The sequence below is a fragment of the Hippocampus guttulatus genome, chromosome 12 (genome assembly GCF_054856545.1).
Source record: "Hippocampus guttulatus isolate MCC_2025c chromosome 12, RoL_Hgut_1.0, whole genome shotgun sequence".
Lineage (NCBI taxonomy): Eukaryota > Metazoa > Chordata > Actinopteri > Syngnathiformes > Syngnathidae > Hippocampus > Hippocampus guttulatus.
Window position 1 is genome coordinate 13,888,094 of NC_141272.1, and position 24,594 is coordinate 13,912,687.

A 24,594-nucleotide genomic window follows, 5' to 3' on the forward strand; every position below is an offset into this window, starting at 1 on the left:
TACAGTACAAGATGGATTGGGGTGGTATTTAGTATTTGTTTGAATGGTTACACTCCATGTTTCACCAATCACACTTTGTTGCTATGTTGACAACAAGCAGGTCCACATAACATACCAACGTGATTAGGAACAACTTTTCCAGTGGTTCTCAAACTTTTGACGTCAAAAGCGCTATTTTCATGTCCAAGGCAAGTTTTGTGCAAAGTGCAATGCAACTGTGCGCACCGAGGCAGTTTTTTTTCTTTTGGTATTTTCATCGATGGTCGCATTTAAAAATGAGCATTTCCGCCATCATGGGAGTGAACACATCTGACTTGATTGCCAGCCAATCAAAGCAGTTCCCCTCATTCCCTTTAAATTCAACACAGGGGAGGCAAGTGGTCGACATGGTGCAAGCATAACGGACTCACTGGAGACCGTGCAGGAGATTGGTGCGCGCCAAGTACGTTTAATGCAAGAAGAAGTCTTGTGTATGATGTAAACATGTTCATCTTTGATATATATATATATATATATATATATGTTAGTGCTGTGAAACGATTAAAATATTTAATCGCGATCAAATTTATAATTTCACAGTTAACTCAGAATTAGCTGTAATTCATCACAGATTTTTATCTATTCTAAATTTCTTTTGATTTGTTTTTCTCCTATTTTTCCCATTTTAATTCTCTCATCAACACGGAATTATGGATCAGTTTTCTTCGTGCAAAATTTAAATATTTACTGAAATACAATTTCGATTTTCAATTTTACATTAACATTTTTTCACTTGGAGCAGTTATTCAAACTTGGAGCACATTTTATTATTTTTGAGCAACTTAACATCCGCTGTGACATGGTGCCGCATTAATCTCGCGTTAAAAAAATGAATCGAGTTAAAACTGTTTTAAATTAATGTCGATAATAATGCGTTAAACTGACAGCACTAATATATATATATACTGTATATATATATATATATATATATATATATATATATATATATATATATATGTGTGTGTGTGTGTGCGTGTGTTATTGCGTTTAATCTACTCACCAATTACTCAGTGTAAAATTTGCGTCTGTTTAGCTTGGGTCCAAATTCAGAGACTGGGACCTCCAAAGGCCGCATATTCGGCCGCGTGATGTCACTTCTGGCGTGATTCGACCACATGATTCAACCTGTCCAAATATTCACAGAGGCTACATGAGGAGGCATCGAAAAAAGCCAATTTGCAAAGTGTCTTTCTAGAATGGGAAACCACATTAGGTCGAGTTATGCCGTAAGTGACGTTATGCTGCGGCCGAAAAATGCGGCCGCGAACATGCGGTCGAAAATGCGCCCTTCGGAGGAAGTAGCCTATGAATTTAGACACAGCCTGTTACATTATTCTGTCATATGAATGGCAGTAGGTGGAATGTACCTTCTGCCAACAAGTGGAGGGGCATTTCATTGTTTGGCCTGTCATTATACTGTATGTCACTAACAGAAGTAAAGAATTAGCTTCAGCGTGCAACTCTAATTTGCTTTTACACAACGACACTGTAAGGCCCAAAAAATAAGCCAGGATAGAGGATCACAGCACAGCATCACCCCCTGAGTGTGAAGTCCAGAAAATAATTTAAAGCTCACCTCCCCCTTCCACAGTTCGTAGGAAGCCTTCAAATGAGCGGACGAATCCTGATCCAATTCTCCACCGAAGGCGCAGCAGCGGGCGAGGCAGGAAGTTGCCAGCCATCTCGGAGATTACTTTGCCTTCCTCTCGGCGACGTGCACTCCTCGTGACCCCCGTGACCTTCCTCCTCCCCGGCGCGTATGGCATACACACCGTGGGCCCAAGAGCGTGCCAGCTGGCCCTAGGACACATGCGCGCATGCACACACACTCACACACACACACACAGACACACACACGCGCGTGCTAAATCATTCCATTCAAAAACAATATGGCCTTTCCTGGCACAGGATTGGAATGCTGAAGCGTTTAGCAGACACAACACAGTCACAAATTCATATGTCAATATTTTATCCATAAGGCTCTACTCAAGTACCCCCCGGGCCCCCTTCGTTTCCCAGCCTCCCATCCGCACCCCCCTGAACAAATTGTGGCAGTAATTTTCCTCACTCACTGGCTTTTATGAGGCATAATGTGAAGCACCTGTAGCCACAAGAGAGGCCAGAAATCATTCAAACATGCACATACACACACGCACACACACACCTGACGTTCGGGATGGTCCCGAAGCTCATTTAATACCGACGGCCGCTTTGCTGATGTGATGACAGTCTTTGCAGTGGTGGGATTACAGTAATTGTCGGGAATCAATAGCGTCACGATGGAACTGGAACCTGCTATCGGTTGTACCTCCAGGCACTTTTCCTTTGAACATCAAGACTTTGGTCATATTCAAAGTGACCAAGCAGCAGGTGCATAAATCCTCAATGAAGTCACCCGCTTTTAGATGATTTGCCCATCAGTGTGGTATAGCAATCAGCTCTCTCCAAGGGGCGCATTCTTAAAAACTCACAAAACGTCTTCTTTTCTGACTTATCAGCTTCTTCTTGATGGATTGGCATACAGTTAAAAGTGGACATAAATGTTTCCTCAAGGATAAATTCAGATTTTTTATTTATTTTGGGGGGGGGGGGAAGACACTTGGTGCAGATTGTTGAACGGTCTCCTTTCAAGCATCAAATCCTCACATTTCCAAGAATGTGAAGAATGATGTGAGAAAATGATCAAGGCTGGAGGTGGATCAAAAATTCTGTCTTGACAAGGCAATAAATCTCATTTTTGATTCGCACTGTAAGGGAAGGAGGTAATGCTCCTGTGAATGTTGGTAATCTCAACTCAACTCAACTGTATTTATAGAGCACTTTCAAACAGCCATCGCTGCATACAAAATGCTGTACATGGAGCAACTAACATATACAACAATAAATCAATAAATCAGTACAAAAAGTAAAACTAAGATCAAATCTGAATCATGCTGAGTCAAATGCCAAAGAATACAAGTGAGTTTTGAGGCGAGTTTTAAAGATGGGCAGCGAAGGGGCTTGCCGAATGTTCAGTGGGAGGTCATTCCAGAGAGAGGGACCAGCTACGGAAAAGGCTCGATCCCATCTGAGCCTCCGTTTAGTTCTTGGTACTTCTATGAGCCACCAAGCAGGTGTGCAGGGGCGGATGAGCTCAGAGAGGGCAGGTGGCGCGAGGTCATTTAAACATTTGAAAACAAATAATATAATCTTGAAAAGAACTCTAAAATGCCCGTGGGAGCCAGTGAAGGGATGCCAGAGTAGGAGTTATGTGCTCCCTCTTACGAGTACCAATCAAGAGGCAAGCAGCTGCATTCTGGACCAGCTGGAGATGCTTAATGGAGGATTGGCTGACTCCAAAGTAACCATTTTCAATCTGGTATGTTCAATTAAAAATATATAATTTCAAATCAATATTTTGAAATGGCACCATCACGACAGTCATCGATTTAAGATGGCATCCTGTATTTGATTGAAGTTTTTTTTGTTTGACTTTGATTTTGCCCAAGGAAAAACAAAACTCAACTAAACTCAAATGTATTGAAAGAGCTGACTGAGTTTTGTTTGTTGTTTTAGTGGGTCACAGACTCTATTAAACGGCTTTATGCAGGAGTGAAATGGTGCATTTTCAGTGTATAAATATTTACATTTGAGTGTTTTTGGAACGGGTATTAACAATAGTAAAAATCAGTTGCGCTCTTAAAATGAGCATTTTTTAAATATAATATTTTAATGTCCTGTTTAATCCATGTGACATGATGAAATATTAGGAATGGGCAAGTATAGATACCTGGTGTCATTGTCGGGCCAATACCTGGCCTTATTTGAAGGTATGGGTATTCATGACGGCGGACGATACCAGTATCGACCACCATTGGCCATATTACGATCGTGAACTAAAGGCATACAGTACATGTTTGAAAGATGCCCATTAAGATGCCATTTCTGTACGTATATCTTTAGATATAGATAAAGATAATAGAAAATTGCCATTAATTTCATTCAAAGAAAATCCAATACAGTATTGGGATATCGAGGTCACTGGTTTTCGGTAAATGATATCAAAAGTACCAGTGGTATCAGTGCTTGTTATCAGTATCGGTGACTGCTCAAGAGTTATGTACTCCAGAAAAAAGTTCCATTGGACATCCCTATTGATTGTGTACCCATCCATCAATCCATCCATTTTATGATTCGCTTTATCCTCACAAGGGTCGCGGGGCGTGCTGGAGCCCATCCCAGCTGTCTTCGGGCAGTCGAAGGGGGATATGCTGAACAGATTGCCAGCCAATGTCAGGGCACACACAGACAAACGACTATTTGCACTCGCCTGGAATTGAACCCTGCACCTCTGTGCTGTGAGGCGGATGGCCTGAGCAGTCGCCCACCGTGCCACACTGATTGTGAGACATGGTGCTTGATTCATGACATTTGGAGGTATTAGAATAGTGTTTTATGTGGATATGCAAATTATAATCGGTACTCATAATTTACACTAAATAAAAAATGACTAAATGACAACACTATAAATCAAAATACATAAATAAAAAAATTAATTACCAGTTTTAGTGGGGAAAAAAATCCATCAAAATTAATTGAGCAATATGACACAAGAGGGAGTAATTTTGTACTGTATGTTATTGTATCTTTCATTTAGTCATGGGCACAAGGCCACAGTTGCGCAAGTGCTATTTTTTATTTAACAGTAATAAATGACAGCGATTTATGATTTGGTTGTTTATTTAATAAGTTTTTCTTCTCTGCCAAGAATAAGTTTGCCATTAGCGCGGCATGCTAACTACCCAAAGTGTCAGTGCCAAGCTGAAAAAAAGAATGAAGTAAATGAACCGTGTTTTACTATTTCACTTTCACTGAGCTAGTCAGACAATTAGTCCAAGTCTTGTTAAGTCGAGCGAAGAAACACAGCAAACTCCGGAAAAGTAAAACGAAGCCAATTGTTCACCTGTTAGCCGTGTTAGCATCTGCTCCTGTTTGTACACTTAACGTGTGATTAATCACATGAGCACTCCTGGACGTATGCGGTGACTTCTCCGGGCTCTTCTCATTGCCTTGAAACCTGTTCATCTTTGCGGCGCCAAGGGTTTAACAACCCACAATAAATGTTAGATAACCACTAACTGTTGATGTAGGCCAAACGAAAGGTTTACAAAACCTGTGAGGCTACGTCAAGTCAAAAATCTCAATACTGTTGTCATGTGTACATATATCATTACTCATGTCATGCCTCTTGTCCAATCAGATTGCTCGGCCATGAATAACTGATCTTACTGCACACAAAGTGCAGGCGCACGTCACGAGGCCCACAAGCGCTTACAGTGAAATAATGTGTGTGTGTGTGCGTGTCCACATGTAACATCACGAGAGTTGCAGTGAAAGCAAGAGGTCATCAATCAGTGCGCGAGTATCTAACCTCCACTTTCGGGGTCATCTGTTTTCTATTAACGCGGGCCGCGGACCCAGTGTGGACTCTGTTAACGGCATGTGAGTCACCGATTTTGGATGAAAACGCAGTGTTTGAAATGGGCTTTTTTTGGGATCCGGCTCACCCTGGCAACGGGGTAACCTTTCGACCGGCTCTCCGCATCCCAAAATGGGGCCGTGGCGCGATGTCACACTGTAAAATAATGGCACATGCTGGCATTATTTTTAGACGACCGCATGCGTGCGGTTTTGGGATGACTTTAATTACGAAAGAGAAGAGTCGCGAGGAAAAGTGAGCACTGACTCCTATTTAATTGTGCTAATTAAAGCGGGGCCCGCCGCCACAGTTGCACCGCATATGGCAAAGACTTTTTGAGCTGGGCATGCTTTACGACTGTGCTGCAATAGTGCACGGATGCTCTTTTTTCCCCCACTCCATGCTGTTTAATCACTATTCTCTGTTGGAAATGCTCACACATGACACCGAGCTCCCACAGTGACCCGACTAAAAATATCAGCGTGCACGACAACAACGCCCACGTGTCATTAAAACCGAAATAAATACAGGTTCATTTCAGACGGTGCAATTCAAACCAGGGGTGCGATGAAAACCAATCGTAAAATCGGTTTTGATTTTTTAAAAAAAAACGTGAGTGTATTGAATACAACCGAATCATTCCCACTTTAAAATGTACCATTCTTGAATGATGTATGTACTTGTATGTGTTGCTATCCTTTCATTCATGATATTCTCCAAAGCATAATCCTGAAAAACCAAATGTGATCATCTTCAGAGCTCCCTACATGAGAGGCCTCTGCGCTTCACGTCACAAGTCAGAAAGCTGAACCTTTCTTTCACAAACAAAACGAATGGCAAATCTCAGACTTGAAAATGCAGACTTTCAAATATAAACCGGCATGACTTGTCAACTCAAAACAGTCTTTCATTTTAGACAAGCAGGCCCCAAGTCCTAATGTCAACGATTCAAGTCTGACTCGCGTCAAGTCATGTGACTCGAGTCCCCTACCCTGTTAGTCAAGTCAAACTATCAACATATGTTATCACACATTGAATACGAATTTCAGACTCACGTGCTTCTCGTGACACCTGGTGTGCTCGTGGGCTTTTCCTCACTATCTGCGGCGGTGGATGGCGTTCTGATCCTGGTCCAATTCACTGAGACAGGCTGCAGGGCAAACCTTTGTTTGTTTGAAAGAGAAAGAGCAGAGGCTCGTCTTCATCTCCCCTTCCAGATAGCACTAAAACACACAGTGGTGATTTCCCCTGCTGATTTATCATTCAATTGACGAGTGAGCGGAATGTTTTTGTCCTAGTGGGGATGCCATTTGTGTGGGGAAAGTTCTGCAGATTGAGGCTTCAATGCAGTAATTCGTAATGGTCATTTCAGGAGATGCTGCACTGGGGGGCTTCTTTGTAAGCATACCACATAATTGTGTGTAAATGTGTGTGTATATGTGTGTGTGTGTGTGTGTCCACTGTCCCCACAGTCTTTTGTCATCTTCATCTGCAACACTTTCACCAGCACTATTTGACAGCAAGCTGTGCCCAACCATGTCGCTTTTCTTTCTCTTTTCAAATGAATTTCGAAATGTGTGTGTGTGTGTGTGTATATGTGAGAGAGAGGAGTGTGTGAGCATCTGTGGATGTGTTCAATGCTAAAAGGTGAAGTTTTCAGTTGGAACTGGTCTGTGCCATGCAAAACTCAGTCTTCCCAAGTCAAAAGATCGAGTGTGCGTGTCTGTGTGTGTGTGTGTGTGTGTATGTGTGTGTTTATTTGGCTGAGAATGGACATCCAGGTCCCCACTACTCAAAAGAGCATGAACATGTGTGTAAATTGAGAGCTTGTGCGTCTGAGGACAGTGTTGTTGTGAAATACAATAGCCATTGGTCAATTTGCGTTTGTGTCCATTCTTACATCTTTGTGATCCTGTGAAACGATATCAGTCGTGGCCCATGTACTGCTCCATCTGAAAGCACAGATAAACCAAGAATGCATGGAATATCCATCAATCCATCCATTATCTGATGTGTTTATCCTCACAAGGGTCGCGGGCATGCCGAGGCCTATCCCAGCTGTCTTTGGGCAGGAGGCGGGGGACACCCTGAACTGGTTGCCAGGCAATCGCAGGGCACAGATTTGCGCTCACACTCACACTGAGGGACAATTTCGAATGCTCCATTCACCTTGCCATGCATGTTTTTGGAATGTGGGAGGAAACCGGAGTACCCGGAGAAAACCTACGCAGGCACAGGGAGAACATGCAAACTCCACACAGGAAGGTCAGAGTCGGATGGATAGGTGGTTGGATGGATGGAAAATAGCTTTGTTTGTGGCCCCTTAATACTTACGATAAAGATATGAAACACAGGCAGAACATTTGAAAACAAAAAAATTGCAGAAGGGGTGTTTTTGTTTTGTTTCTTTGGGGCGGGTGACATTATAATTGTCTTATATTGTAAAGTGTTAAAAATTGAGGTGGGGGAGGGGTGATCTGACGATTTTTGGCGATTTTATAAGCGCATATAATTAATCGGCTGGGCCCTACTGTATATATTGCATTTGCATGGCTTGGCAAGGCTGCCATAGCCAGCTCGTTCTTATTTAAGCTTAAAACGTTTTGTGTGTGTGTGTATGTGTGTGCGTGTGCGTAAAAGCTCAGTCACATATTCGATTGGATGTTAAATTTGCGATATTGTAACGCAAAAATTTGAATCTCAAAACCGGTAACCGATCTTTGGCCAATCATGACTGCAGTTCAGTTTCGGCTGCATCGCCATGCGTGCGGCACACTTAATTATTCCGGTGTGTGTGCATGTCTTGGATGCTGAAGGTTTATGCTGTGATGACTCTGTAAAAAACAAGGTCCCCAACATGTTTGTGTCACTATTAGCGTGCGGTTGCGTTCCAACCAGAAGGCTGCGACGACTCTCAAAATATCCTCATGAAGAGTGCTTAGACCTTTTGAATTCAAGTCAGAGCAGGATCTCTCACAGGAACGTCCACAAAAGCAAGTAGAACACTGTGATGAGGAAACACATGATGATCAGATAATCAGTAGAGAGTGACCTGTGTCGCAGAGGAACATTTAATCCCCCTACTGCCGCACCACCACATTGAAAGCATTCAGAATTGGCTGCCGTCACTCTGGCAGTTTGTCACTTCAAACAAGTCTCAATTGTGTTGTATCGATGACTCATAAATCAGCCACATGATCGTCTCAATCAATGCGCAAGAATCCTAAGTATTCAAAAAAATAAAAACAATCTGCTAACCTCACGTGATTGCACAATGCGACGGATGTTTTTAGGTGGTTTTTTTTGTTTTGTTTTTTTTTGTATTTTACATGTCGTTTGCTGTGTCACAAAAGGTCATAACTCCATTTTATGTCGATTCTTGAGGTCACTGTGGCTTGCGGTCGAGAGAGCGCAGCAGTATTCTTCTTGTGAATGGATAATGAAATATTAGAAAAACGCGTCCCCAAGTAATAACTAAAGACAAAAATACAGCCACAAATGACGTCTGCGGAGACCCTGGCAAACAAGTTCAGTCATGACCCTGAAAGTGGGTCAAAATTCTGTTGCGTTCAGCTGCTTGGCCACACAGTACGGTGGAGCTGTAAGATTTGGAGGCCGGACATATTTTGCTGTGAGTTACACTGTATACAGCCACTGAGGTTATTTGTGTTGTGATGGATATCTGTTGAAAATGCAGCCAGAAAGACAAAGCAAAAACAACGTATTTGGATTTGAAGGCCACCTGACCTAAAAAGCTCCATCAGGATGAACAAAAACGTTTTCAGACTTTCAGGATCAATATCCAAAGCAACATGCTTGACATCACTGAGGTAAAGTGGATGTTTTACGTAGCAAAATATATAATATACTGTATATTTTTTGTATGTGTGCTTTTTAATTAAGGAAAATTAGAGCTAGATATAACACTTGATGAAAACATACCATTATTATATACACGTACATAAATGGAATGTAAAGAAATGTTTAGTTCAATTCAATCAACATTGTGCTGCTTTGTCTGGTGCACAACATGGCCATCCGGGGGCAGTATAATAAAGACATACATGAAAGAGCCGGTGACACTTACGAAGGACGCCACAGCAATATGAGTCGTTCTTCGCAGAGGATAAAGAATATATGGCTGTGAGTATTGTTACATTATCTGTGTGCACATGTTGCAACATTTGTGTTCCAATATTAGTTGTTTAAGGGGTTAGAACATTGCAACACTGATGTTCCTCATTAGCCCGTCTAAGCCCTTTTGCATGTTCGATGGTTAGCATTGGCATAAGCAAACTTTAAGTGAAGCTATATTAAACATGCCGTTCTGTTTGTTTTATGTTTAGTTTGACATCTCCTTTTTCGATGAATTGTTCACTATCTGTCAAATTGCTGCTTGGTGTAAAGTGAATGCCACAATGGCTCCGATCTTGAAAACAAACAAAGACAAATAGTAAATCATGTTTTTATCTCAGCACGCCACTGCAGTTGGACAGGTTCAACATGTTGTTTTCCAGAAAGAGCGCCTTTGATTTCAAAGGATATTTGAAGCAAAATATTTGGTCAAAACACGTTCGTTCGAAAGAGGCTCCCCATCAGAGTTCAATTGACTGACTTTCCAAGACGACCGATCGGTGTCACTGGAAGAACATTTTCAAGGACATTCGATTCAAGATAATTGATGTAGTCGGGGTCCAAGATCAAGACAGTGCATTCATGTTCCTTGGCAGACTCCCCTACTGATGACAATTTTGCCCCAATCTTGGCAGGGATGTGTTTTACCACAAGCGCCATGGAGGACTTTCAGTGGGGGTGGAGATCAGGAGATCAGCGAGATCCTCTGATGTGGTGTTTCGGCGCAGCCTCTGGAGATCCAGCAGGGAAGTACCCACCATCAGAATGCCGGAAGGGGTGACGAGCAGAGGCCCTGTTTGAAGTGGAAAGAAATCCGTTTTATAGCTTTTTCTTATGCATGCCCCTCTCTCCACGGAGAAGGATTGTCTCTGTTTTCAGGCACATAAACTTTGAGATTTTGATGATTTATAGACAAATGAAGGCAGAGAGGGAGCCGAGGGAGGGAGGGTGGTGGCAGGGGGGCGGGGAGATCGTGTGTGGAGGGGTGGGGGTGGGGGGGTCGCTTAAACATGATGCAAACCATTTGGAGAAAGGCGAGCAGAGGTTGCCAGCACAGCCTGCTCTGTTTAAACTGGAGAGGAAGTGACCGTATATACAGCATGCCAGCAAACTCCCTCTCTGCGTCTTCACACACACACACACACACACACACACACACACACACACACACACACACACACACACACACACACACACACACGCACACACACACACACACACGCACACACACACACACACACACACACTCACACACACACACGAAAGTCTGGCTTTCAGAAAGGGTCAAATGATGTCCCCTGGTTGGAGAGGCTGTTTGTTATTCTAATATTCTGTTTCTTTACATCACCGTTCGCTGGGCCCATCACCATTATTATCATTATGACTGTTATTACAATGTGGGAGAAGAAGGCCCGAAGAGGGTAAGTAGGAAGCGTAAAGGAGAGAAAAATGAAAGAGTGCAAAAGGGACGAGAGAAGGTCGGCGTTTTCCCTCAACGCTTGCCCAGTGAATTAATTTTATTGCGCCCGAGTTCGCTGAGAGCTTTACAGGAGCGGAGGACGTGTGAGAGGAGCGGAGAACGTGAGTGAAAGAGGGGTGGGTGGGGGTTAACCGAAGAGCCAGCTGGTAGGTGTGCAACGATGAAAAAAAAAAATGGTTAACTGGAGGTCACCTTGGCCAGAGACATTGAATAAAAACAAATTTTTTTTAAATCATCTAAAATTGGTTGAAGCAAACTCTACAAACTTGTAAGATATCACAATGGAAATGCAGTTGCCATGAGGTCCGTAATAATAATAATAATAATAATAATAATAGTAATAATACATTTTATTTATAAGCGCCTTTCAAAACACTCAAGGACACCTTACAACCAAACAAGAGCAATAAAACTACTTGGACAATCGTTCTTGACATACTTTCAGAGATTATGTGAGCATTTTAAGTGTTGATGTCAATATACATTTTGGTGACTATTGATCGCAGTTTTCGGACATTAGGCGACATTGAGTGACCTACATTTCGCGTTTCAACTGGCCTGGCGCGTCATACTACGGCGCGTCATACTAAGTAATGAGGAACATATTACATTATTGTTAGAAACTCAGGAGCTATTTGTACATGGTTTCGTAAAAGAAACCACGGGAGCCACATCCATCTGGACATCTAAAATGAAAATCGAATTTCGTTTCAATATTTCCTTTTCATTTCTGCTGCAGACGCCCATTGAACCGAGGGCCGTTCGAAGCGACAAGTCAGCGCACCCGCCATGCCAGTTGTGTCGCCGCCATGTTACATGTGTCAATTGTATTCGCCAAATATCGGCAATAATAATTTTGTAAAATTTTGTTTGAATGATGAAACACAATCAAGAGCAATGCTTTGGTATTAATGAAATGAGCTATTGCTTGATGATATATTAAGTGAAGGAGGCATCTTCATAAATACGTAGCTTCATTAGCCACATCCAATATGGGCGCGGTGTCTATGTATATGTCGTGCGTGTACATGTTGTCTATGACAATACTTACCGGCCGATGTCGCATAGGGCGTGCCATTCAAGACTAATGACTAGCAGTGCTATGCAAATATATACAAGTATATGGAGCAAAGTTAGTGCTGTCTGTGGAGTATTAAAAAAATGTGGCCCTCCCATGCATTTCAACGTCGCCCACCCTAGAGCAGGGGTCCCCAACCGCCGGTCCGCGGACCGGTACCGGTCCGCAGGGCATTTGGTGCCAGGCCGCACAGAAAGAACTTGCCTTAATTCCGTTTTATTTATTTCGGAATACGAAAGATATTTTAATTTGAAAAATTACCGGATTCTCCGGTACATCCGTCTGTGTCATGCTTGACTCATGTCAAACCATGCTTCTCCGTCACGTGACCGATGACGCTAAAAACAAAACGTTGGAGGTCGCAAAATGAGTTAAAAAAACTGCTGGAGATCGCAAATGACGGCGGCCTTAAAAGTACGTTTAAGACAACTGGATTAAAGTTATGGCTGAATACTCTGAGATCGCCACAATAGCACTGTTGCTATTTCCGACATCCTACCTGTGTGAGGTGGGGGGTTTCTGCAGCAACGGCGACTAAAACAAAATTACGAAGTAGACTGGACATAAACAACACACTTGAGGTGTCATTGTCTCCTATTACCCTGAGATGGGACCGTCTAGTTGCAGAAAATCAAGCTCGGGGCTGTGGTGAGTCGTCATTTTCATGCACTTTGAATTTGCGTTGTATCGTATTTTGAAGGCATTAAACATTACCATAGCGATCAGTGTTGCGGCCAGATTAGACGCTCCTTGTGTTTATTATTATATTTCGAAAACACCACAGTTTTCATGCAGCTCATACCATATTATTTTGATGTATTAATCCGCCACATCTTAAATGCCAGTCCCTGAAAATATTGTCTGACATAAACCGGTCCGTGGGGCAAAAAAGGTTGGGGACCCCTGCCCTAGAGGCTCGGCTCTGGCAACGGATGTGGGTTCAAGAATGTTCACTTTTTTTTAAATCCAGAAGGCTGGATGTTTCTATTCAGAACTCCAGCAGTCACAACACTTGAAGGGCCTTCGAATTTTACTCTCTGAAGTGTGACATCAAAAGAACCTTGTTGTTTCCAACGGATGTGTATCGCCAAAGTCAGAAAATTTATGTTGAAGCAATTTTAACTCACCTTCTTCAAGAGTCCCTGTATATACGATACTCGTTCAGGCAGAGACGGCATTAGTGGGAAGTCACGTGTTTCAAACTGGTCTTGTGATTGACGGTCTGTTCACCTAACAGGAAAACAAAAGCTTGTAAGAGGTTACAACATAACATATTTCTTATTCCTGTCTCTATTTCTGTGGGCTCCACATCTCCCAGTCTGGGCGGTGCTAAACTGCGGCACGGCGCTCCTCGGATGTCATCCTAAAACCACTTGTGCTGCTAATTAGCTTGCCATCACCTCCTAATTGGTTGCCGTTGGCTTCCACCGGGGGTGGAAAAGTCACGCTGCTTTGACAAGCAGCACCACTCGGCCACGGCAAAATGAAAAACAAAACATTAAAATATCGGCTTTGCTCAAACGGCCGACTTCTTTTGAGGGGCCCATTAACCAATGACCACAGACAGGATGTGTGAGCCGAAAGAAGCCAAACTCGAGCAGACTGTCATTCAACAGACAAAAGCATTATTACTCATCAGCCATTCGATATCCTTATGAGTAGTATAAAAGGGACGCCAAGACAGAATCAGAATGATTACTATATTCTGACAAAGCAATACCCTATAAGATTTATCAGGGATGGAAGGATGAAATAAGCTGTGAGTTTTCTTTTCGGCAATCTAGCCATCGTAAATTGTCAGCCAAGCTTGGGCGGTCTGCAAGTGCCCACTTCACAGCGCAGACCTCCCAAGTCAAGACTTTACTATGCCAATAGTATACCGCCTTTCAAAGCAATGAAAGGAAACGCTTTGAATGGCTGTGTTTGAAGTCAACCCTGGCCACTCTCAGAGCGGCGCAGCCCTCCCTTTTGCAGATCTGCTGGCCTGCTATTGTCTGTGAAATGACCGACATCGGGTTTGAAGCGCCTTGGCGCAGAGACAGGCCAGGTGCCGCGCAAGGTTTACGCCGGTCAGGAAAACGCAGCCCATAATGAAATTCCGACATTTTTACTCTGTGTCACGGCTAGAACACTGCAGATGTGGAAGGATGTTGAAGGAGCCGAATTGTCAAGTCAGATGAATAATTCCATGTTTCTGTTCAGCACCCGAGCAATCACAACCTTTAACTCTCTTTCTCCGAGCAGAACTCAATTGATTAGAAAATAATCGTGACGGTTTACGGTAACGTCAGATGGGGTCCATTTTTCTTTTTGGCACTGTAGCAATCGCAATGTTCAAATGACCTGCTTGAAACTCGATGGAGTTGCCACATTTTGCTCTCAGGTGGAATTACAGCTCTGTGCCACAGCTGGAACTCGGCAGATTTGGAAGAATGTCTGATCGAAGAGGTCAGATAAATAATGACATATTCTGTTCAACACTCCAGGAATCACAGTCTTGAACTTTCTTCTGGCGACATTCTTGAGACGTAATGGAGTCAGCAAATGTAACAATTTGAGTGGAATGACAGCCGTGTATAGCTCTGTCACAAAGGTGAACTTGAATGATTTGAAAGGATGCGAAAGAGCTGAGTAAATACTGTTGGCCGTTTACAATGAATAGGATGGTTCTGAGTTCGAAAGTTTCCACTTTACAGCTCGTGGTCTGTAAATAAATCAATGGTTTGGTTTCCGGAATACATTAAGGAAATGCTAATTGAATATAAACCCAGTAGGGCTCTGTGGTCCACAGACTCAGGTCAATTAGTGGGGCAGAGAGTTCAAAGCAAACCTGGTGACGTGGCCTTTTGCTGTGATGCTGCACGCAAACGAAATGAAAGTTGCCGTGCGAAGTGAAGTCAGCCGGGAGTATAAGTGCTTTTGAAATCTATTTCATAATTTTATTTCACTGCACATTCCCATACTTTTTAAACTGCTGGGTTAAAAGTAACCCAAATCGAGTGAGATGGCAAAATCAGAGACGGAGCCAGTTCTGGAATATTCCTACCCGGCACATTTGGTTGAGGATTTGACTCCACACAATTGGGTCGGGGTTTGGGACCAGCAGTGGCTGGCAATCTGCATATGGCATAAAGGGTTTGGCCTCATGACCCACCTGGATGTTATCCTCCACTCTGATCCAAAGTCAGTGGGGTTACCCATTTAGTCACCGGGCCAAAATTTTGGACCAAAAAAACCCTTCAACTTCAGTATACAAAACCCTAAAATGACGACAAGCTTCATCTCTTCAGCCCACCCAATGTCCAAACCAATACCCTGGTTCAAAATAATAAACCCAACTTTCTAACTCAATCTGCTCAAAATCTACAAGCTCCTCAATGAGTGTGTTAGGAACGCAACCCAGCATTTTTGCGTGCCGTTTCCATCCAAAACTCTCCGCAGCAGGATGCATAAACTGTACATTCTTCAGTATGCAAATGCACGCCCACATGCGAGTTCAACTGCATTTATTTGTGTGTCTGTGTGCGTGCGTGCGTGCTGATGTTGCTGGTGGCTCGGCTTCAGGATTGTGTCTGCGTGTAATAAATGTTCCTGGGCGAGTGGGCCCAAAGAGTTATATGACAAACAGAGAGAGAGAGAGGAAAAGAAAGATGGGGAGAAAAAGGGAGGAAAAAGGGAGTCGAGGGGCAGGGGCTGCCTTCCTTCTAGCGGGTCCTGCTATGTTTCCCATTATGTAAGCCCTGGTCACCGGCAGCGTGCCAGCAGGCAAAATAAAAGAGTCTCTCTGGCTTGGCACGCCTCTTATTTTCCTATCCTCGGCTTGGGGTCAGAGAGGGGTCATGCAGCTGGATGGGGTGCTGGGGGAGAATCGGGGGATCTGGGCTGGTCTCCAAAACCCAAAAGGCCCAAGGTTCAAGTACCAGCTGAAAGCAATCAAGGAGTGGAGGGGGGAGGGGGGGGGGGTCGGGGGCAATGTGGGGTAGGGGCTTTGGCGGGGGGATTCTGGGAGTGCCACAGCTGCTCGCAGCGGCGTCGTTCTGTGGACTTCTTCCTTTTGACGCTCCCCTGTCTCACTTTTGCCCCTCGGCACACACGCACGCATGCACGAACACGCACGCGCACACACGCACGACATACTTGAGACGTGAAGCAAGAAATCTACAAGGTGTCTGTGTGTGGGCGCTCGCATGTGTTTGTGAGTGTGAGCATGTGTACGCGAGGTCACCCAAAAGACAAAAAAGGGGATGAAAACAATGAGCCGGCCACGTCCAGCGCAGTCCAGGCCGCCTTGGACCTGGTTGGATTTCCTCCACAGATGCACATGTTGGGTGCAGGCGACTGCTGTGCATCACATGAGCACGTCTGCACAAAATTACTCGACCACCCCCAAAAAAAACTCAGGTGCATTTTTTTTTTTTTTTTTTAAACGTTAAAGGTCATGACAGTTAATTTGAAATCTAGCCATGAAATACCAACTGAGAGTACCAGGCAATAAAGCACTTGCCAGGATGGAATGAAGGGTAAAAAAAAAAAAAAAATTAGATTAAAAGCAGGTGTCGGGAGTTTTCCTGCTCTGGTTTTGGTCTAATCTCCCCCCTCCGATGACACAATAAATGCCAACAAATGCAACACCATTTCCCAGTGATTGCTTCCATCCTTCGGAAAGTTTCTCACCCGTCAAGCTTTTTTTGATTTTATTTTTTCGCCCTCTAGTCACAAGACGGTGTTTCTAGCTGCAGGGAAGTGAAGTTGATTGAACACTTTGATGAAGCTAAAAACAACGTGAAAACCCCACGCCATGCTCTCGGTAGCCCCGTGATCCTCGCTTGACGTGCTATTTGAGGGACTTTTTACTCGCCTGTCAATGTGCGGAGGGGTAGGAGGAACACAGTGGAACAAAAATTGGGGAGGGAAAAGGCGAATTCTACAGTAATACAGTTGTAGCGGTCAAAACAAAATTTAATTTTTTTTTTTTATAATTTAATTTTTTCTGTGAAACTCGCCATTATTTTGTGTCCATTTTTTTTCTTAATGTTGCGAGAATAAAGCTGTAACGTTACAAAAAAGTTAGAAGGTGTTACTATCATGACTTTTTCCCATAACATTGCACTTTTTTCATTTTAAGATGACATCCTTATCTTCGTAAAATTAAATATAACTTTTTGGGTTTGCGTACTGTTAAGAATTTATCATAAATTATTACTTTTTCCATCGTGTCCAGATTGTTCTCATTTAAGGTTCCAACTTTTACATGACCATTGACTTGCTTCTCGTAACCTTCAGGCTTTTTTGCAAAAAAATTCGAATGTAATTCCGACAACGTTATGACTCTACAAATTACTTTTCCATTCATCCATTTTCCAATCCGCTTAATCCTCACAAGAGTCGCGGGGGGTGCTGGAGCCTATCCAGCCGTCTTCGGGCAGTAGGCGGGGAACACCCTGAACCGGTTGCCAGCCGATCGCAGGGCACACAGAGACAAACAACCATCCGCACTCACACTCACACCTAGGGACAATTTAGAGTGTTTAATCAGCCTGCCATGCATGTTTTTGAAATGTAGGAGGAAAGTGGAGTACCCGGAAAAAACCCACTCAGGCCCGGGGGGAACATGCAAACTCCACACAGTGAGTTCGGAGCTGGAATTAAACCCGGTACCTCTGCACTGAGGTCAACGCGCTAACCACTGGACCACCGGGGCGCCCCTACCCAAACTATTCTTAAAAAAAACAACAGCAACAACAACAAAAACTCCCAAAATGCTAATAAAGTTCCAATACAGTATACCGTACATTTTTCATTAAAAACGGGTTTACCACTCCCTCCTCCTGATGACTTTTCATCTGAGTTTATTCTAGGACCACAAAGAATATATTAGCTGAACATCTTGAGATTGCAGAAAGCGCAATCAAATAATTTGGTCATGCGGCACAAGGTGGCTCGATTAGTTAGCGCCGTTTGATTGTTTTATATGGATGGAGAGTTTTTCCGATTCAACTACTCTGACTTTACAACTGAATGAATGTATGGTAGTGATAGATGTGTTCTGATTTTTGTACAAATGTATGTTATGTACAGAGGCCCCTCAGTACCATTCAAATTCTTCATATTTTGACTTCATTTTTGTCTCTGAATAATTCCCTACAACTCCAACAGGAAACAAATGTTGCTCCCCCGAATTAAAACAAACAAACAAAAAAAAAACGTTTCCAGATGTTTTTAAAAGCATGTGTGTGATCCTGTTGTTTTTTTGTTTTGTTTTTTACAAATGACCCACGAAGATTCGCGCCAGAAGTTAGCCTGTTTTGAGAGGACGGTCCTGTCTCATGCAAAAGAGCCACCGGCCAACGTCCAGTATGGCTTTTGCTACCCTGGCGACTACTTGTCTCCAAAACAGAGTGTGAAACAATGGATTTTTTTTTCACTCACGCAGGCAGCACTTCATTACCAAGCTGCCAGTTTGTAAGCAGCAGGCACACTGCCGAACACCAAAACAACTTCCCCCTTGCATCCTTTCAACCCTTGCAAATTAAACCCAAACAGAGCCTGAAGAATCAACGTCACGCCCTCTTGTTGTGCAACGCCAATCTTGAATCAGACGCACCAATTGCACATTGACCTACATCGTGTCGCTGGTCAACAAAGTGCCAACATTTTCCCCCCGCGTGACCTTTGCACTGTAACAAAATTGTTAAAAATGAAAGGAAACTATCGATTGTGCGAGCCACAATTGCAGCGCATTCGTCCACCATTGTTGTTTGTTGTGTGCGGGGCAACACAATGAACGTGAGCATGAATTGCATACTTCCACTTCACGCTGTGACAATAAGGCTTGCGGTTGGCACTCTGAAAGGCAGTTTGCGCTTCCAGGCCCACAAAAATGTTGTTTCCATCAAGACGGGCGGCCGCAGAAGTTCACCATATTTTGAGTTGCGACGCACTGAGAAGTCTTAAAAGTCGGCCCCACCGTGACACCTTTCTGTGCTTTCGCCGCACAACTACGCAAACTTGTGGGAAAATAATGAAGTGTGCCGTGTGAGAGACATTGGGCAGGAGCGCCCTCGTCGCTCAGTGGGGCCTTCGTGCTTACACTATTCACCTCATAATCGTGCGGAGAAGCTGCAGCAGGGCCATTAGGCTTTGGTGGAAGCGCTCGTGATGTCTTGTGAAAATCCATTACGTCTTGTTTAATGGGAGCAGCAGATCCTCTCCTGGCCCGCCGCTGCTGCGTATCCTCTGAGTTGGCACCTGGAGAATCCTCCAGGCCTGCGACTCCTGTTATCATCTGGTTTCCCTGTACTGCTTCTCTGGACTTGCTCAACTCCTGCCCTGGGCCGGTCCAGATGCCGTGGGGGCGGGGGCGAGAGTAGGGAAGAGCCGTGGTTCTCAAACTGCGTTCCGGGAACTTCCTGAGGTCCACGAGTCATAGGTCGGGGGTCTGCAAAGTGCAAAAAATAAATAAATAAAATAAAGTGCATAAGGGGACCTAGGTGCCTATTGGCACTTATGAAGTACATGTAATCAACCAATTACTCAAATCTACTTTGGTTTTGGGCCAATGAAAAGCTCTAATATGATTGACTTAGCAATGTGAAATGGCTGTATAATGAAGTTATTGTTTTTTTTTTTTGTTTTAGTTTTTTCTAAGAGTGAAGGTTTGTGTGAAATTTTGTTTTTCTGCAATAGGCTAGCGATCAGTCCAGTGTACTCTCACTGGACTGTCTCTGGGATAGGCTTCAGCCAGCCCTCTACTAAAATGAGGATAAATCATTATAAAATATTTTTAAAAATGTTCAGTGAACTCAAGATTTCAAGGCAACAAAAAATGGATAACATTTCAACTTGGGCAGTTCAACGAAATGTTTTAAGTTTTGCCGTTGGGAAATTTGGCTTTCCTGCATTTCACAACAAAGAAATAAGAGTTGACAGAACCCTTTAATTGATCTCCAGCTTAAAACTATTACCAGTAGGTAAAAACAACTTTTGGCCGCTTTGTTGCGGCAACAAAAATGGTTGCCATAATAGTCAGGAATTTCTATTTTAAAGTTTTTCCAACTGAAATGAGTTTTAGGTCCAAAAAAACCCCCAAGTTGTGTTTTTTACAGTGTGCGTGGTTCTCCTTCTCGTGGTGTGTAAAAGAATCACTGAGTTAAATGTGGATAACGTTACATTGCCTTTAATTTTTTATTTGTATCCAGCACAGTGTCAAGGGCAATTCAGTTATATTTAAGTTTCCAGTACAACACATTTCTTTGTTTTTAAACATTTATTTTCATAAAATTTGTCTTGGCCTTTAATGTGCAATAACTTTCTAAACCCCCTGCTATGACGCGGGCCAAGTTGACCCATTTTAAATGTAAAGAAATATAAGCAAAAATAAGAAGTTTAATTCACCATATTTATTGGGATTTTTGTTTCCATTTTGGATATTTTCAAATGCCGGGGTTGAATTGGCCCAATTTCATGTTCAGTAAATGAAATAGGAAATTACAGTTAAAAGCTGTTTTTTAGTATGAGACTTATTTTGCTAATAAGTGCCAATGTTTCGTTGGATTTTCTTTTTTTTTTTCACTTTTAGATATTTTTGACTTTTGTCAAACGGACACATCAAGAATTTAAGGAAATAAAATTTGAAAAAGAGCAGTGTGAAACTTTTTCTTGTTTTGATAAATGTCATCAACCGCGTTCATCGGGATTTCTTTTCACCCGGGCCACTTTGGGATGTTCAAATTTGCCCCGGTCAAAGTGACCCCTCAACATTATTGCAGATTATGAAAAGCAAACCTAACAAGTTCACGGTATCGTATTTAGGTGCAGTTTTTAAAATTTCCTATATTTAAGTACACTGTTAATGTTGACACTGCGCATCATGTTACACTGGCTTACATGAATATGAAATATTTCTTTTAGCGGCTTGATTTTTGATGAACACTTTGGCCTACTATAATCCTGTACAGTATTTTAATGCTGGTCAAGATGGAGGAACTTGGTATTTACTAAATATTTTCTAAGGGGGCATTTGGTCCAAAAGGTTTGAGAACGATTGCATGACACATTCTAGTTGTTTTTGACTACCGTTAGGATCATCAGGGGGTTCTTGGAAAAATGTCTCGCCTGTAAGGGGGTCCCTGGACCTACGATGTTTGAGAAACCCTGTGTGATGAGGAAACCCCCCCCCCCCCAAAGGAAACGATAGAGACAATTGAGCTGTGAACACAAAAGAGTGGAATGACACACGCGCGCACACAAACACGCATGTTATATGTGGCTCGAAATGGAGGCGGGGGTCGGGGGTTGGAGGGTCTTGCCGATAAGGCACTGGAAGAGACACTCACTGATTTTGAGTGACGGAAGGAGCAAGCGAGGCTGGCTGTCGTCAGGCCGGCCCAGAGCAGGAAGCTCGCTGGGGATAAGGCGGCCATGTGGCAGGATGTTATGGATTTCTAATTAGAGTCATTCATCTGTCAGCGGCCGCAACGGCGGCGCTTTCACTCCAGTGTTTCTCCGGCCGCCGCGCTTCACACTCTCTCACCGGACCTCAATCCACACACATTCTATAGAACGTGAACACACACGTTCGTGATGAATTGATGTTCAGAATGAATTCAAATCTTTGGGGAAAATTTAGATTTCTTTCCTAATTTAACATGGAACCAGTTTACGACAGCAGATCCAGTGCTGTCGACTTAGCTATTTGGTGACGTGAATTGGAGACTTTTCCTCCTGCTCTAGTGACTCTTTATCAAAAAAGTAACGAGCAACTTACATTTTGAGGGGATCCATTTTCACATGTGACAGCACATATGTGTCTAAAATGCACCTTGCTACTGGCTGGCGACTTGTCCAGGGTATACCCTGCCTTTCGCCCTGGATCAGCAGGGAAAGGCTCCGGCTCACGAAGGAACTTCCAGTGGGATTTTTATCCCCTTTTATTCCAAGACAGTGGTTAGAAATTTCAGACTTTCCAGTTTTTTGGGAATGCACCGTTAGCCTGGAGGCAGATATGCACACAGTCTGCTGTGAACATGAACATGAGCCCGAGGCTCTGAGGCTAAGGAACAGGCTGTGCTATTGTGGTGCATCAGCCTGCTGCTATTCTCGAAAGCATCTGACTACTGCTACTGCTAATAATAATAATAATAATTTAAAAAAAAAATAAGAATAATATCAGATTTGTCCATCCATCCATTTTGTACCGCTTATCTGGGATCAAGTCGCAGGGGCAACAGCTTCAGCAAAGAAGCTCAGACTTCTCTCTCCCCAGCCACTTCTTCCAGTTCTTCCCGGGGGATCCCAAGGTGTTCCCAGGCCAGCCGGGAGATATAGTCTTTCCAGTGTGTCCTGGGTCGTCACAGCCTCCTGCTGGTGGGACATGCCCGGAACACCTCACAAGGGAGGCATCCAGGAGGCACCCTAATCAGATGCCCGAACCACCTCATCTGGCTCCTCTCGACGTGAAGGAGAAACGGACGGCTCTGCTCGAAGCCTCTCCGGGCTGACCGAGCTTCTCACTTTATTTCTAAGGGAGAGCCCAGACACCCTGCAGAGGAAAGTCCTTCTTTCGGTCACGATCCATAGCTCGTGACCATCAGTGAGGGTAGGAACGTAGCTCGACCGGGATATCGAGACCTTTGCCTTTTGGCTCAGCTCCTTCTTCACCACATCACACTGATGCAAAACAATCGTCGAGGTCTGATCGGGGGGGAGCGTTCCTCCCAATCACGCCCTTCCAGGTCTGGCTGTCATTGCCCACGTGAGCATTGACGTCCCCCAGTAGAACGACTGAGTCGTCAGAGGGAGCGCTCTCAAGCACACTCTCCAAGGTCTCCAAAAAGGGTGGCTAATCTGAATTGCTGCTTGGTGCATAGGCACATACAACGGTCAGTCAGTCCTTCCAACCGAAGGCGGAGGGAGGCTACCCTCTCATCCACCGGTGTGAACCCCAATGTACAGGCGTTGACCTGAAGGCTGATGAGTATCCCCATACCTGCTCTGCGACTCTCACCGTACGCAACTCCAGAGTGGAAGCGAGTCCAACCCCTCTCGAGAGAACTGATACCAGAGCCCGGGCTGTGTGTGGAGGCAAGTTGGAACTTCTCTGCCTCGACAGTGGATTTGTTAATTGTTGAAAAACACCTCATAGAGAAAAAAAATAATAACTGTAGCTCATTTTGTAGGAACACACGACATAAAATCCATTCATAACCCCACATCTCCAACACAGTTTCCTGTGCTTTTATAGAAGCCAAACTCAATTGTTACCCTCACATTCACGCTACACTTCCGCAAAGCCACAGTTTTGAAGTATACATTTCAGTCGGATACACACATGTAAAAACATTATAGTGAGTTTTGCGTCATGTTGAGTACGTAGAAAAGTGGTTTAAATAACAATAAACAGCAATTCTAGGTGAATGTGCGTCATTCCAAAATTGGGGGACAATAATTTGTTCCCAAAACACAGAAAGACATGCATTTAATGTGCAGATTATAGTTGTCCCAAGACTAAATGGAACTCTGACTGAAGAAAAAGGGATTTGTAAATATTTCAATCACCAAATAGCTCTTGCGCACACCGTACATTTTTTTTTCATTTGTTCCTTCCTCTTGATGACCAACTACATATAAAATATAGAAGATAAAATATATTGCTCGGTATGATTGTGTTGATGTCTTGATTGTAATTGTCAAAAAAAAACAACAACAGATTTTATCACAGACATTTTAACTACACACAAACCTATTACTAAAACCTTTTGAGCATAGGAAGAGGATAAAAAGTGACACAGCAGAAATGACGATATCAAGCTAATCGATCTGATTGCCGGTACAATTAACTTAAGATTGAATTTGCTTAAGGTTTTCAGCTATAATGGAATGTGTGACTTAAACCAACACCACACAGTTACTGCTGTCAGAAAAAGACATAATATGTACATTTATTTATTTATTTTAGCTAACTTTGTTCTGACCAGTTAGCAGAGTGGCTAACACAGCAAGCAACTACTCCTCAGCTACAACGCTAACATTAGCAATCATTTGCAATCATTTGCAATCATTTGCAACCCTGTTACTGTAGCTACAGTAATACTAAAATGTAACTTAGTATTCAAATAGAATTTAGCTTAATTCAGTATATGTATGCTATATTTTACAAATATAGTTTTTGGGTGCCTGAGTATCTACAATAACGTTGCGTAAAAAAAAAATTCACTTTCAGAGTTGGGCTGGACAAATCAAATTACAAATTATTAGCTGCTTTTCTTGAAAACATTAAAAAAAAAAACTCCCAAATAAAAGATGTGTTTTTCAAAAATATCGGTGCCTAAACTGTCCGCAATTCTGGAATGACCCAAGTAATGACACAAACAAATAGGAGGTGTCTTACTTGCAAACAAGCGCCTC

The 24,594-nt window shown here is 43.2% G+C and overlaps 1 long non-coding RNA gene across 1 annotated transcript; it reads right to left on the minus strand.

Annotated features, from left to right (window-relative positions):
- Positions 1-9,975: 9,975 nt before the first annotated feature.
- On the minus strand, positions 9,976-19,631 carry LOC147197496 (uncharacterized). Its single transcript, XR_015102535.1, has 3 exons — positions 19,289-19,631; positions 13,317-13,419; positions 9,976-10,424 (listed from the first exon to the last, which is right to left on the minus strand). It is a non-coding gene; the product is annotated as an uncharacterized LOC147197496 (long non-coding RNA).
- Between the last annotated feature and the right edge of the window lie 4,963 nt (positions 19,632-24,594).